Source organism: Dioscorea cayenensis, chromosome 12 (genome assembly GCF_009730915.1).
Source record: "Dioscorea cayenensis subsp. rotundata cultivar TDr96_F1 chromosome 12, TDr96_F1_v2_PseudoChromosome.rev07_lg8_w22 25.fasta, whole genome shotgun sequence".
NCBI classification, from domain to species: domain Eukaryota; kingdom Viridiplantae; phylum Streptophyta; class Magnoliopsida; order Dioscoreales; family Dioscoreaceae; genus Dioscorea; species Dioscorea cayenensis.
In genome coordinates, this window is record NC_052482.1 from 1,732,462 (window position 1) to 1,743,498 (window position 11,037).

The following is an 11,037-nucleotide window of genomic DNA, read 5'->3' on the forward strand; positions in this document are numbered from 1 at the left end:
TACAATGGTTGCTTTGTCTTACTGTTTGAATGTTTGAAAAAAAAAACCCTTAAGGTTATTAATAAAATAGTTTAAAAAAAAAGAATAATTTAGTCCTACGGTCAATTTTCTTTTTAGACTCCAGAAGATAATTTCATAAAATTGACTTTTCCCAAATATAATTTTGTATTTAACAAAAATTATTGCTTGTCCAGCTCCCATAAAGTTTATAGTTTATACTCCATTAAAACTCCAAATTTATTTTCTTATGCAAACAAGACAAAATTAATATACAATCTGAATGGTCATTATTTAAATTTAATCCAATATAAATACTTAACTAATACAACCGTGGTCTTTACAATAAATCACTATTTTGGTATATTAAAAAAAAATGTATTAAGTAAATGTATGAACTTGCTTGTTTGGGAGCCTCCCTCTTTCAATGATCTTTGAAGATAGAAATAATGTTCTTGGGAAGATAAAATGTTGACACACAAGGAGCGGATATTTATACACTTTGAGAAATTGAAAGTCGGAAGTTTGGTTTTTATGTGGTCTAGCTATTAAGAAAAGGTAGGAATATGCATGAGAAGCTAGCGCTGCGAGCAAATGGGAGTGAGTTCATCACGCGTATAGAATGTTGGAATCACCAACACATAATTAGTTAATTACTATTTATTTTTTCAGAAATATAGTTTCACATGTAATTGGAACTCTCACAATTTTAATGAGGCTTGGTTACTAATAATCATTGGTTTAAAATATATAGGCAATGCAATTTTCAACAATATAGAAACTATCAAGAAATTTGAAATATTCTAACAGGAATTTGCTTGGAAACATCCAGTTGGAAATTATCAAGAAATTAGTACTGTTCTAATGGGTCTTTTTTAAAATATATAATCAATGCAATCCTCAACAATATAGAAACTATCCAGAAATTAGGAATGTTTTAACAGGAATTTGCATGGAAACATCCAGTTGGAAATTTTTTATTGTGATCAATTCATCCCATTTATTTATTTATTTATTTGGATCTTCTAGAATTGAAATATTAGTTTAAATGTAATAACTTCAAATTATCCCATTATATACTATTTATAACTTTAATTATTAATAATATATATTTAAATTTTAATTTAAATATCCAATTGGATAATTTTATAATCATAAATGATTTAAACGATTATCCAATTTTTAGTTAATGATTCCGGTTAAAATTGATAACTATCTCAAATCCTTTTTAATTTAAGTCAGGTTTTGATTTCGGATCCGGATCACACCGAAATCTAACTGTTGGATGGCCTCGAGATTCGCATTCTGATGCAAGTTCGCAGTTTGGTACACCAATCTTGATAATCAACAACTCTGTTGACCACTCAAAACCAAACACGTGTCATCATCTCATTTAATCTTGATAACCTTTGGTCTTTTCACAAGCCGTTGATCTTTCCGAGCTTCATTATAACTAATTTAAACCATTATCCTTTTTTTAGTTAATGATTCCGGTTAAAATGGATAAATATCTCAAATCCTTTTGAATTTGATTCAGGTTTTGATTTCCGCCCGGACCATATCGAAATCTAGCCGTTCGATGGCTTCGAGATTCGAATTTGGAACACCAATCTCGATAATCAACCAACTCTGTTGACCACTCCAAACTAAACACGTGTCATCATCTCATTTAATCTTGATAACCTTTGGTCTTTCACAAGCCGTTGATCTTCCCAAGCTTCAGCTATAAATATCACCACCCGCCATCCCAATTGTTCCACTTCTAGGGTGTATTTTCGATCTCTCTAATTTGATTTCCCTTTTCCTTTCTTCGTCGATGGTTTCCCCTTTTGTGATTGCGGGTTCTTTGATCTCTTATTCACAGCGGTTTTTGAAGATCCGAGCCTTTCGTGAATTGGTTCTTGGTATGAAGATCAAGGCGATGGTCTGTGATTCAATCGGTGATATAGCTTTCGGTGTTTTTCGTTTTGTTGGTCCGATTTTTTTATGACAAAATTAGTAAATTATCGGCGAGTTATGTTTGATTGTGGATTCCTTGATCTCTTATTGAAAGTTATTCTTGATGATCCGTCCCTTTTTAGAATTGGTTTCTTTATATGAAGATCAAGGCGATGGTTTGTGATTCTAGTCGTTGGTTTTTTTGTCGCCTTTACAAATTGGATTTTTGATGATTTTTGTTTGAAAATCTCATCAGAAAGAGATTGCTTGAGCTCTTTTTGAAAAGGATGCGACGAGGAGTTGGTCTCTTCTATAAAAGGTGTGTTTTTTTTAATGGTTTTCGCCTTTACTAATCCAATTTTTTTTTTTTTAATTTTCTTTGAAAACCTCATCAAAATCAGGTTCCTTGATCTCTTCTTGAAAAAGGTTGCGACGAGGATCAGGTTTCTTCCGCAAAAGATTAAAAAGGTTGCGACGAGGATCAGGTTCCTTCCGCAAAAGATAAATTCTTCGGGGATGAAGATCCAGCGGAAAAGATTAATTCTTCGGGTATGAAGATCCAGATCATAAGATTGTGATTCCGTTTGGTGATTTGTCATCTGAGTTTTGGATGACAACACGAGGGAAAGTTTGCTTAATGCCAAGGATCGTCAAATAGAAGGTAAGGAGTTGTTTTATATTTCGTCCTAATTCTTTAATGCTTTTAGATTCGGTTCTTGTAATTTTTTTTATTATATATTTTTGTTGATCTTAAATCTGTTGTAGAAATCGTGCAGGATTGATTATCCAGCCCACAATGAAAATTTTGCTGCTGAATCATATTGGAAGGTCGCGAGGAAGGGAAGAACAGATGTATATTTAGATTTGTTGCTTGTTTGGGTAGTTTTTAAGCGGATCTATTGTGTTCTTGGTGTATATTGAAACCGGTTTCATCTCCATCCAAGAAAAAGATCAGCTGCAGTGATAAAGGTGATGTATAATTATGTAATATGACCTTTGCCATGATGGGTGCGCTCGCATGGCAGGTCGCTAAATCCTTAATAAAATTTTCCTTTTTGTGGTTCTTGAGGGGGAGATCGCACGGGGATTTGAGTTTTTTAGTTCCCCCGGGTTCTCCCCTTCATCTTGTGTGCTTCCTTGTGTGTGTGTGTGTGTCTCTGTCTCTCTGTGTGCGCGTGCTTACGCCTTCACCAATGACAGCACTTCCACGATTATTACCGATTACTACCTTCCATCTCCGGCGCTTGGCAGGCCATGCATGTGATCTGCCTCACCATGTATGTCTCCCATCTTAATCGCAGGTAAAAACTTCTACCCTGCATCTACAGTGTTCGTTATGAATTTTTTTTACCATCATCACGTACTTACCAGAATTATGCATCACATCCCAGTCACATTAGTTTAGTCCTGCTGCCTAAGGCTCACAATCAAACTTTTGTTTGTTGCTGTCTAATGATCACAATTGAACTTTTGTTTATTGCCATCTAACACTCACAATCTCTTTGGTTTATAAAGTAATTTTTACTCTAATTTGGTCTATTTGAGTTCATATTGAATGTTAAGTCAAGAAACATTATTTCATCAATTTGTTTTCTGGAGTTAATGCCAATTTCTTTGTACTTTTATTTTAGTGTTTGTTGTACATACAGAAAGGCAAATTTAGTTATCTTGTATAAGAGAAGTTTGTAAAGTTTGTAGTTATTATAGATTTTCTTGAAGTTCAGAAGCGCAAGCATGCTATAAGAGAAGGATGTTTAGGAGGAGAACTTGCATATTGGTGAAGAGAGCTGGTTATTGTTTGAAGAATGCTTGGCATGAAGAATATGGTTTAAATGCCCTGAATCACAGACTAGGACTTCAAATTGGTTAAGATCAGCGTCAAGATTTACATCTTTTTCACCTTTGTGGAATTTGTCTTCGCATTGAGAGTTTACTGGCTAGTCTTTTCAAAGTAGCTGAGGATGGCATGGTTCACCTGACCATTTCTTTATGGGCACTAACAATTTTTTTAAGCATCTTCCACTTTTTCTTCAAAGTATGGCTAGCTGTGCAAATGTAGACTTATTTAAAAGGTTGCTTTGTTTTAGTAGTAGCATTTATATTTTTGTCGTCTGGTGCACTAGTGTTGGTGCATTCTACTGCAAATTTGTTCGCAAGATTTGCAAATCTAACATATATTATGATTACCAGGTTATTACTGGGCATCTATAAGGAGTCAAAAGTGTTCGGACTATGCATTGGTTCCTAGATAGTGTAGATGTAGTTGAGCTTAGTCCTCTATTTTTTAAGTGTTATACAAGACCATGTTTTCATTTTCTCGTCTTTTTTTAAAAAAAAATTAACTTGTGCTAGGTGCTTTGTTTTGGTATTCATTCTACCAAACTTTTCAATGCTATGATAAATGCAGTATATTTAAATCTTAATTAACTGTTGTAGTTTGCTATATTGCTCCTCTGTTAGGCTTTTTTATATGAATGAGTTTTGTGCTTTTGGTCTCTTCAATAGCTTCTCTGTTAATCCATTTATTATATTTGTTCTCTTGACTTTGCAGATGTTATCATGACTCAATTCTTTAAGGGTTCACTCTGCTACATGATTCATATGTTATTGTCAATTGATCTCAAGTTGGATTGTGGTCACCCAATATCCATTCCTCTTGCTGTTTTGGAAACGAGTTTTTTATCTTCGTAAAGCTAAGTGAAACCGGTCTCAGAAGTTGCGGCATAGACCGGTTAGGAAGGAGTTTCTTTTGGTTGCTCATTTCAAGTGAGCTTTTCAAACATATGCTTGGGGGAATTGGTTTAAATTTCACATTTTTCTGTTGGGGTAAGTTAAAATAAGTTGGTTATCATTGTTTATCAAGTGAAGGTTTCAAACTTTTATCGCAAGTTCGAATTTGGGGATTTCCTAGTTATACCCTGGTAATCATAATATATTTTCGATTTGTTGGATCGTCCAATTTTAGACTAAGTTTGATTCCTTTCCATGACATGAAGATGAGTTCTTGTTGTGGTACCTGAGCTGATAACTATAGTCTTATCATTAGCTTGTTGATGCTGTTTGTTAGCCGGTTAGCCTTTTATATGCTGCATGCATTGTATTTAGATGTTCACTTTCTGGTGCTAATACGGAGGCCATTGCTTTAGCTGATTTAATTTGTTCTGGCAATTGTTTGCTCTAGTCATGATGCACTCAACTTTAACTGATTAGTCACCTTTTTTTCTTCATTGGGCACAGTGAGAGTTCAGTATGCAGGATCTTAAGCTCAAAATTGGCAGAGTGCTCTTGCATTTGTGGTTTTAGCTTTGTTAATTTACTCACAAATGCTGGAGTGGGTGGTGGTTCGAATCCATCGAGATCCAATTCTTTTTTGTCATATTGGTCTTCAAGAATATTTTTTTTTGTTATTTATTTGATATTTTCTTGGGTTATATTGGTTGCTTTGTATTACTGTTGAATTTTAGTAAACAAAAATTACTGAAGGCTTTTAGAAAGGAAATTAAGAGAACAATTTCGTATTGGGTTGTTGTGTTGAGACTTGTAAGACAAATTATAGACAAATTGAATTTTAAAGGCCTTTTGTGATGTTATGTATTTTGAAAATTCTAATAGTCATAACAGGACGGGGACTAGAACCAAACCACTAAATATTTATTTTTCAATACATATTTAGGTGTTTGACATGGGTCATATATTCTTTCAATTGTTAGGGATTTAAACTTAGTTAATCACACCATTATATGTAATCTTCTCTCAAGGTAGGGATCAGTGTATATATATATATATATATATACAAAGCTCTTAAATTTATTAATTTTGGTTGTTAAAACCATACATAAATCCCTTTTTTTTTTTTTAAATTTTTAGTTTTTTAAATATCATATAGGTTGAACTCCAAGAATATTGCTGTCATTAAAAAAAACTCTTATTACAAGGAATATGAAGAGAACCGTCTCGAATTGGGTTGTTTATAATATGTAGGTCCTATGGTCAATTTTTTTTTCTTAGATTCTAGAAGACAATTTACAAAATTGACTTTTTTAAAATATATTTTTTTCCAATTTATTTTTTCCCCAATTTATTATATATCAAAGTGTGGGCTCCTTTCTTTCCACCCGGCCTTTAATTGGGATTGACCCCTAATATTAGATGATTGTGGGTTTATGACTCCTATTAGGGGCAAACCCCTAATATTAATTCCCCAGAACGATGCCTGGGAACCTCCAGATTAAGAAAGCAAGTCGCGAATAAGAGTGGTGAGTAAACATAATAATTTTTTTATTAATTTAATTTTCAAAGATGCATGCGATTCGTGATCGTAGACAGAATCTGAAAAGAAGAGAAATTATTCTCTTAAAAGAGCTTATAAGAGATTTTTAGAAAGAGTTTATTTCTATCATGCTCTTTAAAAATTTATTTTTAACTTTGGCCTCTTAGCTCTCTATCTTGAAAAGTGTGTCGAGAAGATCCTTTTAGCTTTGTGGATGTAGTTCTCTTGATTTTTTTATGTGGGTTTGTGTCTTGAAAGCATAGTTTAGTCCAGCTGCGACCCACTCTACATTCTAAAGTTCTACTTGGTCACTTTCTGCTTCTTTTATCGCTGAAGACTTTGGCTCTTTGCGTTTGTAAAAATCTCCAGGTCTTTGACTTGTGAAACTCCTCAAGTTTTTGACTTCTTGGCGTCTTGAAACTTCAGAGTTGCATTTGTCGACTTATATAAAGCGATTTTCGGGTCTTGACTCTTTAATGCTTTTGAGACTTGACCGTTGGATTTTTAAGTCATGACCTTAAACATGGTTAGATCGTTAACCTGATAATTTTTGACTTTGCTTTTTAAAAATGGATCTCAAACTCATTTTTTCTCGAAAAAGACCTCATAATGGACATCTTTCCCAACTCAACATTTTCAAGGTGTGTTGACGAGAAACATTTTCCTCCTTTTTGTGAAAATTTTTTATTCATTCATTTTTTTTTCATCATCATTTTTTCCTCTTTTCATGAAATTTTCATTTTTTTACTCTTCCTTTCATTTCAAGAAAAGTAGTTTTTACTCGAGTGTCGAAAAGGCGTCCGAAATGAGACTTATCTTCGTCAACTCTTCTCTAATGAGTGTTGATGAGAGAGATTTTTTTTTGTGAACTTTTCATTTTTATTATTTTTATTTTTCTCTTCTTTTCACTTCAAAGAATTTTTTTTATTCTTATTTTCATCTCACTTTTTTTACTCCAATGAGTGTCAAAGGATTTCAAAGTGAGCTTGAAGAGAAAGTTTGATTTTGTTTTCTTATGAAAAATTTCTTTTTACCCCAAGAGTGTCAAAACTTCAAGGTGGAATTAGAGAAATTACAAAAAAATTCTCGTTATCCCAAGAAAGTTAAGACTTCAAGGTGGAATTAAAGAAATTTAAGAAAATTTTCTCGTTACCCCAGAAAGTTAAGACTAAAAGTGGAATTAGAGAAATTTAAGAAAATTTCTTGTTACCCCAAGGAAGTCAAAAACTTCAAGGTGGAATTAGAGAGAATTTTATGAAAAATTTTCTCGTTACCCTAAGAAAGTCAAGATTCAAGGTGGAATTAGAGAAATTTAAGAAAATTTCTCGTTACCCCAAAAAAGCCAAGACTTCAAAGGTGGAATTAGAGAAAATTTTATGAAAAGTCTCGTTACCCCGAGAAAGTCATGGTGGAATTAGAGAAATTTCATAGGATTTTTCTAGAGGAAGCCTGGAAAGAAAAATTACCAAAATACCCCCTACTCAAATTCATCCTTCACTTTTTTTTTTTCATTTTTTACTCTCATTTTTTTAAACTCATCCTTTCATTTTTCCTCTCCTAACCCTTCCATTTTTTCAATATTCTTTCCCATCTCCTTTTTTTACTCACCCTTCATATTTTCATTCCCTCATTTTTCCTTCTCTTCTTTTCTTTACTTTTTTTTTCTCTCTTTTTTTCCAGAAATTCCAGCGGTAACATCAACTTTGTCATTATGGCAATAGCTGTTCACCAACACATCAACCGAAGTATCTATATATGCGGCACCTCTTATTTTTAACTATCTCACGCAAGAGAGGCAATGCCTTATCTAGTTTATGAGCCTTGCAATACTTTTGAATTGATGAACACAACTAAGCTCATGAATCCGCATCTTTAGTATGACCCAATTTCTCTAAACCATTCATGTATACAAGAGCCGTATCCAATCTACCTAGACCGAAAAGTTTAACCACAACTTGAGTATGTATATCGTAATCTGGTACAAACCCTCCTGCTTCCATTGCCTTCAAAACCTCATCACAATCTCTTAACTTCTTCACACTGACCAGTGATTATAAACCCTGGTAGCTCTAGATATCAAACCCATATCTAGCTCTTTATTGACAGCAATTTTCCTCATGAGGAGCAACAAATCACTATCCCGAAGCTTCTCTGGATCAAACAATTATACAGCTTCTATAATCATCTTCCTCTTGTAAAACCTATTAGAAACTTTCACACTCACTGTTTAATTAGTCGAACCCATCCATCTGATTTAAGAGCTCTACAATGATATACTGAACTTCTCCAAACACTTCTGAACAAATTTTGAACCGATCACACATATGAATGCAGCAGTTGTATAATCGGCTACAGCTTCGGTAAGCATTTATATATAGTTTTACCAATGCCTACAGGTGGACCATAGGGAAGGACGACGCCCCTTGGAGAGTCTGTAACAATCTGCTTATATAATTCATGGTGCATCGATGGCAATTCCAGAGCTTCACATATTTCCTGTTTTTGAATATCACGCCCTCTAATATCATTATAAGTAACATCCAGCTTCTCTGACTGATCACTTAAAGGCGAAATACTTGAATCGGCCTCCGGAGGCGGGACATCAACTGAAATATTTGAATGACGATGCAGCGCCACCGATGTCATAGATCCAACGATCCCGTTGTCCTAGTCGACCATCTCTATGAACTGGCCGATAACGAGGGACACACACTGGATACATTCGACTTCCTCCTGAGCTCGGAGAAGCTCTCGTGTAAGGTTCTACTTCTTGTCCTTGACATACTCCTCCTGGATGTCGATGAACTCTTAATTGGCGTTGCAAGGACTTGAGGTGGCCGTAGAAGTCATCATCGTCCTCACCGCCGGGTGAGAGAGAGGTGGAGGGGAATCGCTGCAAAGCTTAGGGACAATTCCGAGAAGGTAGGCTTGGGATCGAGAATCATTGCAGAGGATGCCATCGGAAGGGATCGAGATTTCTTCAAAGAGAGAGAGAGACAGAGAAAACGAGAGAAAGAAAAGAACAGTGTTATCAAACCCGGACCGGTCCGGCGGTTCGACCGGTCGACCCGGTGACCCGGTGACTAAACCGGTCCGGGTCTCACATGAGACCGGACAGTAATCAATCGCCGGTGTGACCCGGTGTGACCGACCGAAATCAGTGACCCTCGCGGGTTTCAATGACCCGACGGGTTAATCGTTTGTTTATAAAAATGACATTTTCATCGCTTTAATTTTTGTAACTTTTTGTATATGTATTGGATTGAGTTGGTTTGATTAAATTTGAAATTTCACTTTATGGATTCATATGATATTGTGTTGTGTTTTTGTTATGTATAGAATATTTGAATGAGTTTGATATTAGGTTGAGTCTGTTATGTCATGTAGAGCTTGAATTTTAAAAATTTTTATTATGTATCGGTTTTAACTTTTATCTTTGTCATAGTATTTTTACAATTTATTTTTCCCTTTTAAATTATTTATTTGATAACAAATAATAAATAAATGTTATATATTATTATAGAATTAAAAAACTAATTTATAATTTTAAAAAATAATATTTAAAAAAATAATTTTTATTAACCGGCGATTGACCCGAGAATGGCCCAGCGGTTGAGCAGGTTGACCCGAGACCCGAGCTGCAAGCCGGATCGATGTCCGGGCCGGTTTTGATAACATTGGAAAAGAAAACCATGCTATGAATGCATGCACGTGCATGGGCTTTTTTTTTTTAAATGCATGGAAAGCAATTACATATATATATATATTTTTTTAGAGAACAAGATTCATGATCATGCATGTAGATGCATGCATAAAAAGATAAGATATATATATTCTTTGAGAAAGAGAAAGGAATCCAGGCAAGTGCATGTACGGATATCTATTTCTCTTTAAATGCATGAAAACTTTATATATATATATATATATATATATATATGCATATATTTTTCTTTAAACGCACGTAGCATGTGAGAAAATGCATGCAAGGATTACAAAATAATGGATCTCTTTTTAAACATAAGTACTCTATCTCTGAATCCAACCGATCGTTTTTTTTTGTTTTATTTGTCCAACTTTCCTCGTCTTTTTCTTCTCTCTTCTTCTTCTCTTCGTCTCCTCCTCTCTCTTTTTCCTCCTTCTTCCGTCTCTCCTTTCTCAATCTCTCCCTTGTCTCCTCGTCCCAAAAATCCTCAACACTCGAAGAATCTCCAACTCCTAGGAGAGATTTTTTTTTTAAAAAAAATTTTGAATTTAAAATTTTCATCCCTATCCATAATCTCCTTTTTATATTTATTATTATTATTATGAAATTCCCTCCCTTTTTATTATTATTCATATATATATATATGAAATTTCTATATATATATATATTTTCGTTTGAAATTTATATATATATATATATATATTCTCTTCCCTCTTCTTTTCTTTTATATTATTATTATTTTTATTTACACCCCTACTTTTTATTTAGAATGGGATAATGTTCCTTATCTCCTCGCTCCCTATTCGAAATAGGAAAATATGATTCATCACTATGATTTTTATTTCATCTCCTGTTTGATCTAATTCAAAAAGACAACGCTAATTTCCCAATGGGATTAGAAATAAAAAAAAAATTTCTATATAAACACAAAGATTATAAACAAACATTTAAATATAATAACTTTAAATTATCCAATTATACTATTTATAACTTTAATTAGTAATAATATTTATTTAAATTTCAATTTAAATAATTTTATAATCATAACAAGCTCATCTAATTCTTTCGACCAAACAAAACCAACCACGTGTCATCATCTCATTTATCGTGATAACAGCAATACGTAATA

The 11,037-nt window shown here is 33.7% G+C and overlaps 1 long non-coding RNA gene and 1 pseudogene across 3 annotated transcripts; one reads left to right on the forward strand and one right to left on the reverse strand.

The window, feature by feature from the left end:
• The first annotated feature begins 1,771 nt into the window (after positions 1 to 1,771).
• Positions 1,772 to 5,455, forward strand: LOC120273859. 3 transcript variants are annotated; one of them, XR_005540640.1, is made up of 3 exons: positions 1,772 to 2,254; positions 2,337 to 2,596; positions 2,701 to 5,455. It is a non-coding gene; the product is annotated as an uncharacterized LOC120273859 (long non-coding RNA). The 3 variants fall into 3 exon arrangements; XR_005540641.1 differs by having other exon boundaries at positions 2,712 to 5,455; XR_005540642.1 differs by having other exon boundaries at positions 2,362 to 2,596.
• Positions 5,456 to 8,468: 3,013 nt separating this feature from the next.
• Positions 8,469 to 9,165, reverse strand: LOC120273772 (annotated as a pseudogene).
• Positions 9,166 to 11,037: the final 1,872 nt, after the last annotated feature.